Source organism: Cyprinodon tularosa, unplaced genomic scaffold (genome assembly GCF_016077235.1).
Source record: "Cyprinodon tularosa strain WSP-4 unplaced genomic scaffold, ASM1607723v1 ctg625, whole genome shotgun sequence".
Classification (NCBI taxonomy): domain Eukaryota; kingdom Metazoa; phylum Chordata; class Actinopteri; order Cyprinodontiformes; family Cyprinodontidae; genus Cyprinodon; species Cyprinodon tularosa.
In genome coordinates, this window is record NW_024039369.1 from 55,744 (window position 1) to 71,087 (window position 15,344).

Below are 15,344 nucleotides of genomic sequence, written 5' to 3' on the forward strand. Positions count from 1 at the left end.
ATACAAACTCATATATTTCAGATGTTTATTTTGTTTAATTTTGATGATTACAAATGACAACAAATGAAAATCTCAAATTCATCATATCAGAAAATTAGAATATTGTGAAAAGGTTCAAAATTGATGGCCCCTGGTGCCACACTCTAATCAGCTAATTAACTCAAACCACCTGCAAAAGCCTTTAAATGGTCTTTCAGTCTAGTTCTATAGGCTACACAATCATGGGGAAGACTGCTGACTTGACAGTTGTCCAAAAGACGACCATCGACACCTTGCACAAGGAGGGCAAGACACAAAAGGTCATCGCTAAAGAGGCTGGCTGTTCACAGAGCTCAGTGTCCAAGCACATTAATAGAGAGGCGAAGGGAAGGAAAAGATGTGGTCGAAAAAAGTGTACAAGCAAGAGAGATAACCGCACCCTGGAGAGGATTGTGAAACAAAACCCATTCAAAAATGTGGGGGAGATTCACAAAGAGTGGACTGCAGCTGGAGTGAGTGCTTCAAGAACCACCACACACAGACGTATGAAAGACATGGGTTTCTGCTGTCGCATTCCTTGTGTCAAGCCACTCTTGAACCACAGACAGCGTCAGAAGCGTCTTGCCTGGGCTAAAGAGAAACAGGACTGGACTGCTGGTGAGTGGTCCAAAGTCATGTTCTCTGATGAAAGTAAATTTTGCATTTCCTTTGGAAATCAAGGTCCCAGAGTCTGGAGGAAAAGAAGAGAGGCACTTCATCCACGTTGCTTGAAGTCCAGTGTAAAGTTTCCACAGTCAGTGATGGTTTGGGGTGCCATGTCATCTGCTGGTGTTGGTCCATTGTGTTTTCTGAGGTCCAGGGTCAACGCAGCCACATACCAGGAAGTTTTAGAGCACTTCATGCTTCCTGCAGCTGACCAACTTTTTGGAGATGCAGATTTCATTTTCCAACAGGACTTGGCACCTGCACACAGTGCCAAAGCTACCAGTACCTGGTTGAAGGACCATGGTATCCCTGTTCTTAATTGGCCAGCAAACTCTCCTGACCTTAACCCCATAGAAAATCTATGGGGTATTGTGAAGAAGAAGATGCAATACACCAGACCCAACAATTCAGAAGAGCTAAAAGCCACTATTAGAGCAACCTGGGCTATCATAACACCTGAGCAGTGCCACAGACTGATCGACTCCATGCCACGCCGCATTGCTGCAGTAATACAGGCCAAAGGAGGCCCAACTAAATACTGAGTGCTGTACATGCTCATACTTTTCATGTTCATACTTTTCAGTTGGCCAACATTTCTATAAATCCTTTGTTTTTATTGGTCTTCAGTAATATTCTAATTTTCTGATATGATGAATTTGGGATTTTCATTTGTTGTCATTTGTAATCATCGAAATTAAACAAAATAAACATCTGAAATATATGAGTTTGTATGTAATGTATGAATATAATATACAAGTTTCACTTTTTAAATGGAATTACTGAAATCAATCTCCTTTTTCATGATATTCTAATTTTATGACCAGCACCTGTAGATAGATAGATAGATGTTGCAGTATCTATAACAACCCAAACACACATGATTTCAGAATTAGACATCCCCAGTTATTAATTTCACCAGATCTGAACGACCTGTTAACAAACTTCCCATGGCGTTCCCCCCTGATGTCATTTACGTTGAGTTGCAATAAGTGCTAAACTCTCTGCAGGTTCTTGTCTTTGTCGTCCGCACTATTCAGCTGGCTTTGAAACACACGGCGAGAAGGTGGGGGCCGGGTGGGGAGGGTTACGGGGGCGAGAAACGCAAAAGTAACGCAATAGTTACTTTTACTAGTAACTAGTTACTTCTTTGTGGAGTAACTCAGTTAGTAACTCAGTTACTTTTTGGGAGAAGTAACTAGTAACTATAACTAATTACTTTTTCAAAGTAACGTGCCCAACACTGGATACCTGACAATTAGAATAATACATGGAGGTTTAAAAGTGGGCCAGGTCAGGCTGTAATTCACTGGAGCGTAAAATCTGACCAAAGCTGGACATAAATACTCGAAAAATGTAAAGAAGACATTAGGAAAACATTTGCGACACTGAGTCTTACCTGTGGAAATCAGCAGCTGTTTTAGAAAGGGAATCAGAATAAGATGAAAACACTTTTTCTTACCTGAAAGATTTTATGCTGTTGCCTTTCTGATCTGTCCGTTTGCTCCCCATGAGAACAGCTGTTGATCTGAGATCTGGGTTGTTTCCTCCTTTAAAAAAAAATAAATCCAGTCATTTCTAAAAACAAACTTTTAAAAAAAATATGAAATGATTCCATCCTGTTCAATCAGTGTTTTTAATTCAGAGTAATTTCCATGTGAATGTGCTTTACTGGAGGCATCCATGTTTGTCAAAGAACACTACTGCCACCTACTGGTTAGTGACGTCGCGGTGCGGTATCGGCTGTTGATCAAGTCCCAGTGCTGTATCTGGTGTTTGTCACAACGCGCTATTATCCAAGTCATCTTGAAAACATTCTTCTTCCAAATGTTGGCTACATATTACGGGTTTTTTCTCTGGCCAGAAGTTCGATGGCAAAAGAGGAGAGCAAAGGAAGGCTGTGGGTCACTAGATGAGGCTCACTGGAAACGTACAGGACAGACAGAGAGAAGCAAACATGGTATCAAATGGAAGGAGAGGAGCTACAGCACATCTACAGGTAAGCTAACTACCTATTGCTAACATGCTACGATAGAAAGATATTAGTAAATAAAATATACTAAATAGTGACAGCACCCCTAACCAATCTGCTGATGCTGCGACTTGAAACTTACTGATGGAAACATTGAAAGGTGATCTGCAGCAAATTATGGAAGCCAATCGTTACCATATTTAAAAAGAAAAGACATTTCCAGAAATGCTTTTTCATTTTAAGAATTTCGCTGCATTATTTGACTCATAAATGAAATTAGTAATCAATCATCCTGTTTGCATTTTTATTTTCTTCTTCAGGACTGCGCATCCTTTTACTTAATTAAAATGAAAAAGAAAAAGACATTTGAGATTTATTTTTCAAAATGTAGCCAAGCAAATACATTCCAAAATTCAATTTGAAATGTAAAATTTGAAAATGAAAAAGCATTTCTGGAAATGTTTTTTCTTTTAAAATATGGTAACGATTTGCTTCCATAGTAAATGTTTGGCATGATTGGAAAATGGGCGTCAGCTTTTGTTCTGGGTTCTTCTGGGACCCCTGCAGGATGTGCTGATGCACTTGGAGTCGTTTTAATCCTTTATGCACTCCTGGGAAGGTTCACAGCTTTATGTTTTCTTCATCCGTAAATAACAGAACTTATTATGGTTTGCTGGAGTCCTAACAGACCGACTGAGGCAGCTTTCTTCTTCACAGGTTTCCCTCCTTCGTAGCCGTACCTGTTGTCCTGGCAGGGCTGCGAGGGGGGGCTGGTGGCCGACTGGATGAGATGGGGACACATTTTTCCAGTTATGTTATATTCACTTTGATCGTTTTCCTAGTGTTCTTACTTGATGAAATCAAACTTTTATTTAAAAGGCATCAAGCCGAGGAAACTGTATTTTACAGCTCTGGGTTTTGGAGAATCAACCTGAGTGAAGTCGGCCCCCCCTCCACCCTCTTCAAATGAGGCAAAGTGGGTGTCAATTAACTCGGCTCCGTTTGTGCAGCTAAAACCGATGTTAACTGACCTTTGATGACCTCTACAAAATATTATTAATATTATTAAAATGATAGCCGTACAAACGAAAATTTTTGCTGCACAAACGTTTGACAGTAATTTTGAAGTTGGGGGGGCCAACTTCACTCAGGTGGAGAATCAGAGCATGCCGTTAATTTCTTCTTCCCATATTCACAGGTTTTATGGTTCTGATATTTAATCTCTATGGTTTTAAACTGCTCACGCCACACAGTGAACATGGAGATGTCCTGAAGTTCTGATGATCTGACCATAAGTCAGGGAATGGATGTAGAAAGTTTCCCTCTCTGCTTCTGCTCTGGCCTCCATCAGCTACATTTAGCGGCTGATATTTGGATAACAGAGCTTCGTCTCCATTTACAGACTCTTTATGCAGGCGATGTTTGCTCAGGAAAGTGAGGATGTTAAAAATGCATAAGATAATGCGATACGTAAGGAGAACAAAGCATCGGTCTGGAGGAGATCCTGACTCCAAATTAAATACTTAGAGCGTCTTTGTGTCTAACTGCAGCTTCCCTGTCGTCATTTTCCCATCATGATATAAACGCATGGAGTAAATAAAGACAATGGAGAAGAAACGGGGAAAACAAAGCTTCCTGTCTTTCTGGGAACCATCTGGAGTTCCCGCTGGGAGTCCATACGGATGCAGAGGGGAGCTCTGTGTCAGCAGACTCGGGAAGACCTGTAGCCCAATCATGCTGTCCGTTTGTCTCTGGCCTGGTCAGGCTGTCTGCGGTGTTGTGTAGGAGGAACCCGCCCGGTTGGCTCGGTTCATCGTCTCTCCGCATGAAAGCGCTGACGCCGGCTCAGGTAAGAGCTGCACTCTCCAGTGGAAAATGAAACCCAAGGAGGCAGGTGGGCCGCTTGTTTGGCATCGTCTGCAGTGAGATCATCAGGTTGGAATGGAGAAGGTCAGGAAGTTTACACCAAATTTCCCTCGATTCGGCTAAAAAAAGAGCTGCCACTCTGAAAACCGTCACAAAATAGGAGAACTGTGCCAGTTTTTTAGCCGTACCTGAAGCTTTTATGTGTCTCTTATGTTATTATATGTTAAAACATGAAGAATATTTTGTACCATACAACAAAGATGTCAAACAATAAGAAAACAAGCTTTTTTAAATTAAGCCTTTAATTGATATTAGTTGATATGAGGAAAATGTTTAGTGATGTTTAGTGAGAACAGGGTTCTGTTGAAGCCCAGTTTATTTTCAGTCCAGTTCAACAGGCAGCAGCAGAAAACACTGGTTCTCATGTAACTGTTTGAAACTTTCAAACATCTTAAGAGTTGGACGGCAATTAGACTTCTCCTTAACAAGAAGAATATTGGCTAAAATACAAAGTATGTTTCTGACTGAAGTGGAGCCTAGTTCAAAAGTTCAACTGTTCAAGTTCCGCTGATTTTTAATTGGTGACCCCTGCTTTAAATAAGGGAGCCTAGGCGGAACTTCAACTGAATGAACTGATACTCGCCCTCATCCACCTCCGACACCAGCTAATCAACTTTGAACCACACCTCCATGAAAGCCCAAACAGCATCCAAAGTTCATCTTAAAAGGTCTCCAATCCACAATTCCATCTGCTAGCAAATGAGCAGGCAGACGTTGCGCTACGTCCAACTTCAACCCCCCTCCAGCCCCTCCTCCACCATCGCAGCTAAAACTTCATCAGAGCTTCATTCCTGCTAGACTCTTACTGCGTTCCACGTCTCATCTTAACCTGAAGACCGCCCTGTTGAGCCTGATTCTGCCAGAGGTTTCTTCCCAATGGGGAGTTTTTCCTCTCCACTGTCGCTTCATGCTTGCTCATCATGGACAGGTTCTGTCAACCTGGGTTTTCCAAGCTGGACTTCCATCTTCCAGGTCCCTGAGTGAAGCTCTAGTATCAGCTCACGCAGTCCACTGGATCTCACCATACACTGGAAAAAATGATCTAAAAATTAGGGTTGTCAAAAAGTATCGATACTAAAACGTTGTATCCGGATACAATACTACCGCCACCGCGCGCGACGCTGACCTGCCTTCTCTCTCTCTGCCCTCACATACACACGGCAGCATGTAACCTCTCACTTCAGTCTGCAGGACGCCTCGGTTGGATATCCAACTCCTCATGCGCAGAACGGATCTTCCGGGACGGAACCAAACCAACAGACCGTCGCAGAGAGCTTCAAACTAGTGTCCTGCACGCCGTCTGGTGCCAGAAACTCTACAGCCAGAGCTTCTGCCATTAGGTACCAAACAGGAAATAGTGTAGAGCGGATGTAGAATGGACCAATCAGAGGCCTCCTGTCTGCGGTCACCTACAATTTTGGGAGGTGCAGCAGCTTTTCTGCGTACACTGCGACACACACGCAGACGAGCTGGTTTCTGAGCATAAACCAGGCTTAACAAAGAGAAGCATCGTCTCACCTGAAACACTTTAGGTTCACAAACGGCTGAAGTCACATGGTGCTTTTGTTGTCTCCTTGATATCTCACATTCCTGGAGAAAAGCTGCGCTTTTCCATTTCTCTTCAAACTTGTTCCTTCATACAAATCCGGGACTCTTCTTGTTTCATAATCCTGGAGAGAAGAGCATTCCCAAAACAAAATACTTAGTTTGGTCAAATCTTCACCGAAAACGTCCTTCATAAAGAATCTGTGTAATAAAAAAGCTCACTGAGGCGTTTTTCTGTGTTACAATATTTGGCCACACGTCCATTAGTTATACTTTTTAAAAGATCATATCCGGTAATCTATGAAGGTAGATTTGTTTCTTTATTATTCAATCAAAAAAAGGTTGCTTCTATCAAAAAATATATTTTCAATTCTAAAAAATCTTCAGTTCAATGAAGAAGAAAAAATTTCAATCAAAGAAAAAAAGTATTTGACTGCAAAAATAAATTTGAACACTGCTTTTGTTTGATTGAAAATGTTTTATTTGATAGAAGTGCAGTCTTTTTTGTTAAAAGCAACTTTCACAAAAGTACACCCTTTAATAGCACCACTATTAATAGTTCAGATTTTAACACTAAAATTGAGGCTTAAATTCAATTCTTATTTGCCAGAGACATTAAGAATCAAAGACAATTTTTTATTTAACATTGAAATAATATTTTATATATTTTTACAGCACAAAAAAATCTTTCCTAAGTATATTAAGGTAGTGAATAATATCACTATTTGCTTATGTACATTATTTTTTCCTTTTTTTTTAACCTTTATTTTACCAGGAAGTCCCTTGAGATAAAATCTCAACCAACTCTTTAACCAGCTGTATTTGAAACAGTCATTTTAATAAATTCATATTAGCTATTTTAAAATCTATATACAGTAATTCTACGAAAAATAAATGTACTTGAATATAGTGACGTCTTAAGCTCCTACTGTTTACAGCTTAATTTATCCTTTCGGTAGAATTACCTGTATTTATTAAACAAGAAAATAATATTTCAAAGAACTATGACGCTCTTTTAACTGATTCAGGTTAATTAAAATGTTTGCATCTTCAACATAAAAAAAAACATTAAAAGCAACAAAACAATTAGCGGACCAGTAAAATTACGATTATTTAAAAGTTAATAATCAAAATTTGCTCCTTAGTTTGTCCCTGATAGCTTAAAACGTCAGTTAGCATTAGCATAAGCTAGCACTCAGCACCTCTCCTTATCGGCCGTTTCTCTTCTCGTTTTGCTTCTTTTTTTCGTAAACCGTTTTAATAAACATACCACATTAAATGTAAATCTTGAAAAAGTCTCCATTTGCTCCATTTACAAGCTTTAACGATGTTTTCACTGACCTGAATGGGTGTGACGCACCTTTAAGCTTCTACTTCTTCGCCCCCGGTGGTCTACTCTATTCCCGCTGCGCGATAGGCGCCCTCTAGCGACCACAAGTAGAACTGCGCTACAAGAGGTAAAAAGCACAGAAAATAAAACAAAAATCCAAAGCTTTTTTTTCTCTTTTACTTATATTCCTTGTTTTATTTATTCTCTTCCTACATAAAGGTAAAATAAACACATTTTAATATAAAAAATAAATTAAAATGCAAAACATTTTAACTATACAGGAAAATAAAAGTAAATAGGAACTATATATCCATTTTCCGTCACGCCTATCCCAAGCGAGGTTACGACTGGTGCCTATCTCCAGCTGTCTGCGGGCGAGAGGCAATCATTCACGCACACACCTACACCTAAGGAGAATTTAGAGAAGCCAATTAACCTAACAGTCATGTTTTTGGAATGTGGGAGGAAACCAGAGTACCAGGAGAGAACAAACGCATGCTCAGGGAGAACATGCTAACTCAATGCAGAAAGACCCCGGGCTGGGATATGAACCTGGACCAGCAATGCTTCCCACTGCACCACTGATCATATGAACTAAATATAAATAATACACTCACTCATATTGTTTAGTCATCCTTTATTATTAAGCAGTTTTTTTTCTTTTTCCTTTAGCCCTTTTATTTTTAGCTGTTCTTTCCTTACTAATTAAAATTTTAGAAACCTTTACCTGCCTGCCAGCATCACTTGGCTGCATGCCAGTCCTCTTTCCATCCCAAAAATGGCAACATCTGATGAACCAAATTGAAATCAGACACAAAGAACAACACAACAGACTAAAAATGGAGAAATTCAGGTGTAAAAGCAGCAAAGTTAAAGGCAAAATGGAAGAAAGCAGATACACAGAAAGTATAAAAACTTAAAACATAAAACACAAAGAGGATTGTGCAGTAAGGGCAGAAAAAGATGGCTGATAATATGATGAGATGCAGGAGCGTAACTCTAAATGACGCTCACTGTGATTCAACACTCTGTTAAATCAAGTCATTTCTGTCAAACTGGCATGAAGAAAAGGTGAAGTCACTGTGAGAGGAATTCAGGAGCAGACTGGTGCTGTTGATGCCTGAAGCTGCAGCGGTGACTCTCTGGTAAAGACCACGTTATAAACTTGTGCATTTTAAGTGTGCTCAGATGGATGAATGTGCATCTCGTGCTCTGGGCCTGGGCATCATTTACATAAGCCTGCCCTTTCTTTTTTGTTTGTTTTTTGTGCTTTCGTCACACCCAGGCTCATTGCCCCACGGCCAGGCCGGCCACAGGACGGGATGGCGCGTCTTTAATGAACACTGACAGTGGATACTGGCTCTCTGCTTGTGTGAGCGCACATACAGTAAGGACTCGGCTGCCTTCTAAGGCCAGAGACCAAACCCTAAAAATAGGAGCTGTGATTAATACGTCAAAACAATCGTCTTCAGGCCAAACGGACGTTTTGTCGACATGTCTTTGGAGGACAAAAGAGCTGATTAGGCTTATGTCAGATCAGAAATGGTCAAAGACGATGTATTCAGACTTTGCTTGAAGGTCATTGTGAGGAGAGAGAAAACTACAGAGAGAAAAATAGAACATCATTTCACTAAATATGACTTGATATTATTGTCAACAAAAAGCCCCCTGACCTGACCTTTAACCTATAAGAACGGAAAGTTTCCTCCAGTGATTCTCCAAAGTCACCTCTTGGTATTGTTTCAATATTGGAGAAATTTAAGTGTAACAACAGAAAAAACACGTTAACCACAGTAAGACACAGACTGATAGAGTAGAAATAGTATAAATAAGTCTTGATCCAATTAAGAATGTTGAGAGAAACAAACACTATAAAGCCTAACAGCATCCATCCATCCATCATCACAATGTTATCACACAGTAAGCTATTTAATTCAAATAAGGAAATACTTTGGTTCAATGATTCCAATCTAATTTTTGAAAAAACAAAAATAATCCATAATTCCAATGCTGTTTCCATACTGTCTTCAATACAACAACTGGAGACACTGCTGACCACACAGTCACTGTTATCCAAGGGGGATTAGAGGCTAAACGTCTAAAGAAACTAGCAGCTCACAGAATGCTTTTTATGTGTAAATAAACAGAAAGTTTGGTGGAAGGAAAAGAAAGGAAGGGTACACATGAAGCCAAAAAGTCTTGTTCTGGCGCTGCCTAAAGTAGCAAGACACACTTTTAATGAAACATGGATCCATGAAGCCGACTGCCTGAACTTATTTCCAGATGGAAGAAGAGGAGAAGCTAAAGGCTGCTTTAAAAAATGAATCTGGACTTTAAGAGTTTTGCAGAGGCACAAGCTGATCGCCTCCATGTCACACAAAACTGATTCATGAAAAATAAAAAAAATACTTTAATGTATCTGACCTTATTTTTAACCAAAGCAAAGAAACTCAATCGTTTTATTTTATCTATAAAATAAAAAAATTACCTTTCAACCATGCCTATAAAAGCCTCTTCAATCAATTAACCTTTTTCTGTCCTTTATATGTGTGAACTCTGAGACTGAGCTTTGCTATCCTGAAGCGGGTGGCTCCACCTGGTGGCACCTGAGCTACACTGCAGGCCAGTTTTCCTTTAAAAAGCAACAAAAAGGTGCACAAATCCCCAGCTCCAGTACACGATGCATCGCATCACAGTGGGAGGGAGCCTGTGCTCGCCTTGGCAACTGGTGAGTACTACCCTGGAGTCGCCATGGCAACCTGTGAAGAGAGGAGGAGATGTCAAAAACTGAGGTTTGAAAATGGAGAGAGAGCGGAGATGCAAAGTAACAAATAGCTGATATGACATGATGCATGAATGACCCCCCCGTCCCCCGGATGTCATGCTATAAACACAGATAAATCTTCAAACTGATAAAAACCTCTAGGACAGACCCTGACTGCTTCCATTTGATGTAAACTGCAGTTTTCCTCTGTGTCTTTGTTGTTTTATCTTTCCTTAGGAGGAACGTCCCTGATGTGAGACCTGTTTAATCAGAGACAAAGTAGGACAGCCTCTTCCTGCTGGGCACTTCTCAAACAAATTCAGCTCCCTCCCACAACGCAGCTTAAACACAACCAAAAGGAGGAGCGGAGAGGCGCCGCTGGCCTGGTGTCAGCAGCAGAAGCCAACAGCTGACTGAGCTGCACCCGCCCCCAAACACACTGGAGAAACTGTGCTTAACATGCATTAGACAATAAAACACATCATACATCTTATTTTTTATCTCTTTTTAGCTGCAAACAGATGGAAACGCCATCCATGACCAAAAGCTGGTCCCTGACAATGGTGGATTGATCGGCCATTAAACTGAGGAAGATGAGTGACACCAGAACCAACAGACGACCTGAAGCAGGCGGATCGCCTCCACTGCCTGCCACCACTTATCTGCAAATAAGATGCTGTTTAAGTCATTTTAAATCTTTCCTTCTTTATTTTTTACCATCCATCCACCATTTTCTGACCCTAACGGGGTCGTGAGGGGTGCTGGTGCCTATCTCCAGCTGTCTACGGGCGAGAGATTTTCATTTTTCATCCTCTTTTATATATCTGGATGCACTGTATATACTTCATTTACCTTCTGTTGTTTATAAGAACCGATGTCACAGGTGAATTTACTTATTGTGAGATCATTAAAGTTGTATTCTATTCCACAGCATGTCCCACTGCTGCAGTAATTCTAGCAAAATAAGCCTTTTTATTACACAGTTTTTCCCTATAAATGCTCAATGGTTTTTTAGAGAATACAATTTAGAGAAATAAGAAAAAAGAACTTGAAATGTGACTGAAATAACCGCTCTGCGATGAGCGTATCTACTGATGCAGCTTTATCACGCTGAGGTCCTCCTGTGGTCTTCCCTGTCCTCCATCTGATTGCTGCCGTAGCGTCACATGACCTCGACACAACATGTACACTTTCATTTCCCATCCTCTCCATCTGGGAGCTTAACTTTTTTCTTTTTTTTTTTAATATTATGATTATTTGTAGGTTAGTGAATGTTTAAAGATCGCCAGCACCTGTGCAAAGTCCAGTTTCCCTCCCTTATCCAGATTATCATTGGAAGCAATAAACATTTCAGTTTTTTTCTCCAGAATCGATCCTAAATCATCTTGAATATGTATGGCGTCTCTTTCTGACTCGCTCTGGTGCAGTTAAAGACTGAAACAGAGGCCGCTGTAAGGAACCGATGCTGAATGTGAGTCAGATTTCGTTCAGTGTGAGAGAAGAAGCCTTAAATCCTCGCTCTTTCTAATGCCTTTCACTCTTAATACCCTCTACTGGCTGGGGGGGGGGGCTGACCTCGCAGCGTGAGTGAGTGAATGATGGAGGGAGGATTTAGACTCTTGTCTATTAAAATCTTTCCATACATATCTCTGCTCAACGGCACTACTGACACAACAGCAGAGACCCCTCGTGCCCACGTGTCTGCAGACAGCAAGCTGAAGCTGCTGTTGTTATTCCTCCCTGGCAATAATCCCCCCCCCCCCCTCTTGTTGAGTTATTGTAGCTGTCATGCATGTGCATGCATGCATGCGTGCGTGTGCAGCAGTGTTGTTAATATCCTGTGTAGGCTGCGGTGAACAAGCAGAGATTTTCTTTGTGTATCTGGTGATCTGGGATCCTGAGGGCTTTCGAACACATGCAGACGCTCTAAGGTCGGGGGGAGGAGGAGGATGAGGAGGAGGAGACCCAGGCTGCTGCATGGGTGAGGTCAGGGTGGGAGGATGACTGGATGAAGATGCTGGAGGTGTGTTTCATGTCCAGCGTGGACGGATGGCTGGCCAGCAGTTCTTTCTGGTATTTTCCAGGTCAGCGCTCCTCAGCTTCTTAAAAACACTTTTTCACTTCTTTTTCTGAGGGAGGTTTTTTTTTTCTATCATCTTTTTAATAAGCTGCTTAAATCCCCCCTCATAAAAAGTGACGTAAAAGTGCATCTTTTCCAGTTGGTCCGGGCTTGGGTCCCACATTGTTGGATAATAAAGAAAGAATAGAAATCCTCAGGCACTATGTGAAAAAAAGACTATAAATTACATAATCCTCCAATCCAAGACCAGTTAGGAATTTGTATGAAACTTTAAATAAAAATGGAAAACAGTGAAAGGCAAATCATTTTTAACCTTTATGCCAATGATTTCAATACAAAGACAAGATGTTTCATTTTCAAACTGATAAACCTTTCAATGTGTGTTTTTTTATACAAATGTTCAATGCTTGAAATAAAATCCACATATCGAGGACAGGAATGTGTTCACTGCTGCGTCGGACAGTAAAAGGAGACGGGTCTGGACTGCAGGCAGTAGCTTAGGGACGTCCCTGATTCGGACGTTGATTGGATTGAGGGATATTGCTCCAAAACCCAGACGCACCTTTCAGCATTAATGATGCCTCCACAGGAGCGCAACCACAAACGGAGCGGTTTGTTGAAGGTCTGTTTGCTTTCCTTCACTGTCTTTACCATCTGAAAACACATCAGAGGACTTTATGTCAGTGATTGGTTAGGGTCACAAGTCATAGTCGATTTTAATAATTAATATCTTCAGCAGTTAAATCATTTCACATTGAGCTTATGTGTATAACATGCTAGTAAGTTAGCATTATGTAGCATTAGGTAGTTTTAAGGTGAGTTTAAACCAAATGCGAAAGCGGCATATTTGCTGCCTGTGGTTGGTCGACTAAAATTCCTCCTCTTTCGCCCAAACAATAGATGGAAAACAGAAGTAAAATCCCACAAAGCCAAACAACAACATCAGCGATGGTGATTTGGAGCCAAACTGAGAGTAGAGGAGGCAGAGATGATTTCTTGCACATTTAATGAAGCTGTTGAAACAGCAGCCAAGGAAACACTAGGAGACGCTCAGTGAGGGCCCTGTCACACCTTGACGATTTATCCAGCGTATTCCTGACGTCCCAGAATCTCCTAAAACGCTGACATACGCTGAACTTTATGCATTTTTTCCATTTTGGGCGTATAAAGCAGGATTGCTGAACCGTTGAAAAGCAAGAGCTCTAAATCACGTCACAGACTCTGCATCACACCGATAACACCAAACCAAAAATACGGCATAATTGCATTAAATATATTAATGTTCTGAACTTCCACATCATTATGATTTATCTCCCACACTTTTTACATTTGATCGGTGCAGCACTTTATGAAATGGAAATGTTCATTTATTATCTAAAAAACGAAACAATAACAATTGTCTAAGTCTAAGTATACATATCCTATTCTTAAAGAGTCCAGATCTTATGTCCTAACTTATGCGTAATGCCCATGAAATGATGCACAGGCCAGTGTCCTGAGGGGGGCAGCGATGCGCTCGCAGGCGACTAGCCTGCAGAAAAAGATCTCTAGCATTGCGATTTTAACCTAGCTGCTGTTTACCGCACGCCAAAAGAAGAATAAATAAAAGAAAAAAAAGGAGTTTTGCGGTCGCAGCAGATTGAGCGTCATGTCTGCAAGGAAGTTTGTTAGTTGTGGGCGTGAACGCAGGGAGGATCCATCACCCTCAGCTTCTGGCTCACCCTATGATGGGGATGAAGTCTGGAGGAGAACTGACGGTTCTCCCTTTATACCAAAATGCTGCCAATACGCCATTATACAGTAGCTGGAAGTTAGAAACACGTTCAGCGCTCGTCTGAAACACGGCAGATACGCTGATATGCTGGAGAGAAGTTCTGGATTAGTTACGCAGAAGTTTAGGATAAGCTAGACGCCACGACTTATGAGGAACTTAAACCAGACATGGGCAATGTGGAGTCAACAAGTCATCTCCATGTCATGTATTGGTTCTACCCAGCCACTGAAGCAGGTGAGTCCAATCTTCACTGTTAATTAACCTGTGCAGATTGGACTCACCTGGTTAATTGGCTGGGTAGATTAAATACATGTTTATAGTTTCTGAGTTATTTGCTTTTCCATTTCGGTACGCAAAATAGGCGAGGGTTACCCCAAATGAGATGTTAAGAGGTTAAAGAGAAGTCCACAACGGGCAGAATCATGACATCTCGCAATCTTATATTGGACTGTTTGTTTTCACAGTTGGTGAGAAACACCCCCCCACCCCCCCCACCCCCCTGCCTGTGAACGAATCCCTTATATTCCTTTCAAACCTGGCCTGATTTCCAATCAATCTCTTCAACTGAGAAATGTTTCAAACAGGAGTTTTCTTGCTTTGGTTTCCTGCCTTTTCTGGAACAAGTTGCAAGAATAAAGTTCAAAATTTGCAACAAAATGCAAGATGTTTGAAACTAAACCATATGATAAACTACCATGTGGATCCATGGGTTTCTGCTGCCTGGGAGATTCTTTTTGCAGTTCATTGTAGAAATCTAAAACAAGACTTTAAAGGTCTAGCAGAGTTCGGATCAATCCATTTTTATTTAATTCATAGGGGATCTCACTAAAGGATTAATGGTTCAGTCTTCCAGGAAGCATGAATTAAGGCAGGGATGCATGTTCAGGTATCAGGAAAGCTGATTGGAGGACAGCAGTCAGAGAACCACTGGCTTATATTAAAGCATATACATGTATTTGAATGGTTCAGTTAAAGATCAGACCTACATCTAAAAAGGAAAGTGTGGTAAAGCCCAGTCAGAATAGAAAGAAAACATGAAAACAGAGTTTTATTTGTTTTAAAGATAAGAATAAGAAGCAATGTCAGAGTCCCAACGCACCAAGTGTGAAAAGGCCTTCCTTAAAGGACGTTCTGTCTGCTGGTTTTTCACTCTGGGGGCCTGAATGCATAATTATCTTCCAGTTTTACAGTGATGCACTCCTCCCAATAATACAATGATAATAAAAAACAATGCTCCTCATTTTTACTGTAGGTTCAGATTATTAGAAGAGT